Here is a 3,651-nt window from a genome sequence, read left to right on the forward strand (position 1 = left end):
CACAATCTTTATGAACAAATTCTCAGATTACAAGCTTCTAGTGAAACAAATTCCAATGAGTGGGAATGAGATTCATATCATTCTGAGCTATCCTCTTAAGACTTATGTTATGCAAAGGATGTTGACATTGATGTAGTCCACTCGTATGAAGGACAAACGTCAGAGTACAGACCACTTGAATCAAAATCACAATCTATCGATTCTGACTTCATTGAGGACAATCAAGAACTACTCACGAGAGGTTATTCTGAGGAGAGTAACATCTGTAGTCCACTCATATGAAGGACAAATGACTTGAATCAAAATCATAATCTATCAATTATGACTTCATTGAGGATGATCAAGAACTACTCGCGAGAGGTTATTCTAAGGAGGGTAACATCTTGGACTTAGAAATAATTATTGAAGACTTTGATATCTCCATTATGACCTTTAATTCCCTTGACACACAACAATTTGACGATCCTTTACCTTTGGTGTATCCCCAACTAATTTATTGGGAAAATAATGGACCCATTAAGATAAATATTTTTCCTAATGATCATGCCATTGCTTTATATCTTAATGAAATAGAACCAAAAACAAATTCCACCATTGAGTCCAGTAATGCATATTATAGTAGAGGGGGTGCCAAATCTCTCAGTCACAAAAGTGAAAATAAAAAAATAAATATCAAGTCTAAGGTTGAAAACCATTTAATGACAACATTAGATCAAGGAAAAGTAAAAAGTAAGGACGTATCTGATGGTGAAAACCTCCTTGAGGTGCTAGAGGATGGGAGATTTGACACTCTACCCGAGAACTATTAGGAAAGGTCTTCTATTTTGATTTAGCCAATAGAAGTAGTTAACATTGGTGCATCAAACAAGCCAAAGATTCTACATCCAACAACATCATTATCAGAGTAAGAGAACAAAACTACATTGATTTTTTCAAGGAGAAAAATAAATTTTGCTTGGTCATACACATACATTCCAGGGTTAGATCTTGATCTCATAATGCATCATTTGAATGTATCACCAACTGCCAAGATTATAAAACATAAGCTGAGAAAGATGCACCATTGCATAGCCTTGCTAGTTAAAGCAGAATTGAAGAAACTATTAGATGTGGGGTTTATTAGGCTTGTAGCATATCCAACATGAGTGTCAATTATAGTCCTTGTTTCAAAACCAGACAAAAGTATCAGGGTATGCACAAACTTCAGAGATCTTAATAAACCATGTCCAAAGGATGAATTTCCTTTACCAAACATAGATATCATCATGGATTTGACAGTTGGACACGCCATGTTTTCTCTCGTGGATAATTTCTTAGGTTATAATCAAATCAAAATAGAACCCGAAGATCATCTGAGAAGACAACTTTCACATGCCTGTGGGGTACTTTTTATTGGAATGTAATGACTTTTGGATTGAAAAATGTAGGTGCTACATATCAAAGGGCGAAGACAATAATTTTCCATGATATAATGCACACTTTCATGGAGGATTATGTTGATGATCTATTGGCTAAATCATACAATAGAGAATTACACCTGGAAATCCTGGGCAAGATCTTTGATGGACTAGAAAAATACAAACTAAGGCTAAATCCAAAGAAATGTTCCTTTGGTGTCACGTCTGGCAGGCTTCTGGGATATATTGTTTTGACCCGAGGCATTGAAGTAGATTCAGCAAAAGTGAAAGTGATCATGGAATGGAATCACCTAAAAACACCAGTTAGCTACATTCACTTCAAAGAAGATTCCAATCCATCAAAAGGTTCATTGCTCAACTAGCTAATAGGTGCCATCCCTTTACCCATATGTTGCATAAAAATGTTCCTTTCAAATGGGATGACAAGTTTGAAGAAGCCTTCAACGAGATACAAGAATACCTGATGAATCCACCTGTATTAATGTCACCAATTGAAGGCAAGCCATTGTTTCTATACATATCAGCCACACATGTATAACTAGGAGCTCTTCTTGCACAACAAGATCATGAAGGAAAAGGACGAGCCATCTACTACATCAATAGGACCTTAGTTGGATATGAGCTCAACTATTCACCAATTGATAAAGTATGTCTACCAGTAGTATTTGCATCCCAAAAGTTGCGACACTATATGATAACTCACTCAGTCAAGTTAATTGCCAAAATAGATCCATTGAAATATCTTCTCAGCAAGGCATCCTTAACAATTAGGTTAGCAAAATGGGTGATAATTTTGAGTGAGTTTGATATTGAGTACATTGATAGAAAAAGTATCAAAGGGAGGTGATCGCCGATCAATTAGCAGAAGCACCACTCTATGATGATCATCCATTGCACATTGAATTTCCAGATGTTGATGTCCTCACAGTTACCAAGCAAACCTAGCAGTTGTATTTTGACGGTTCTTATACCCAACATGGATCAGGAGCAGGTATACTATTTATCATGCCTCGAGGTCACACTATTATGAAGTCATACAAATTGAACTTTCCTTGCACCAACAATATAGTAGAATATGAGGCATTGGTCATAGGAATCAAAATGGCCATAGAATGGAACATCACACAGTTACATGTTTATGGAGATTCTCAGTTGGTCATCAATCAAGTTAATGATGATTATCAAACAAAAGATGACAAGCTAATGCCTTACAAAAACATGGTCGATGAGTTCAAAAAATATTTTGTGGAAATAGCTTCTGAACAAATTCCAAGAAATGACAATAAAGTCGAGCAGATGCTATGGATACAATTGTCTCTTTGCTCCAGACACAGGAAAACCAAGATTGTTATGAATTCTTGGTGGAAGAATTGTTTTACCCCACTCATGACTGTCCTGATACCCAAATCATCTATCACTTAGTTGAACCCGATTCCTCCCGTTAGGACCAAATCTATACCTTCTTGAAAGACGGTACTCTTCCTCCCGACCTATCAAGAAATCAAAAGTGAAATTTCATTCGACAATTCACTCGTTACACTATTATCATAGATACACTCTATAGACGAGGTTTGGATGGTACTATACTCAGATACCTTGAGCTAGAAGAATTCGAGAAGGCCTTAAAATAAGTTCATAATGGTATATGTGGTACTGATTCAAGTGGTCTTACTCTCTCGAAAAAACTCATACGATTGAGCTATTATTGGCCAACTATGGAAAGAGATTCTTTTCAATTCGTTAAGAAGTGCAAGCAGTATCAAATCCATGGCAATCCCATACACGCACCAGCTCAAGAGCTCCATGCTTTAGCAACATCCTGGCCTTTTTGTCAATGGGGTCTTGATCTAGTAGGAAAAAATCATCCTCCTTCTTCCAAAGGTCACAAATTTACTCACAGCTACTAAATATTTCATAAAATAGATTGAAGCGGTACCTCTCATAAATTTCATAGGGAAATATATTGTTGCTTTCATATTGAATTATATCATATGCAGCTATGGCATTCCCATGACTATCATCATTGATAACAAGCGACCCTTCAAAAATCAAGATGTACAAGAACTATGCAAGAAATTCAAAATTCAACATAGATTCTCTACACCATATTATTGATAAATCTAGAGGATCCGGTTTATACTGAGAGGGGGGGTGAATCGGTATTAACAAAAACTGAAACTTTAAACACCAATACAAACTTATCTCGTATCTGAAAACATTCAACACTTAAACC

The sequence above is a fragment of the Cryptomeria japonica genome, chromosome 9, assembly GCF_030272615.1.
Source record: "Cryptomeria japonica chromosome 9, Sugi_1.0, whole genome shotgun sequence".
Lineage (NCBI taxonomy): Eukaryota > Viridiplantae > Streptophyta > Pinopsida > Cupressales > Cupressaceae > Cryptomeria > Cryptomeria japonica.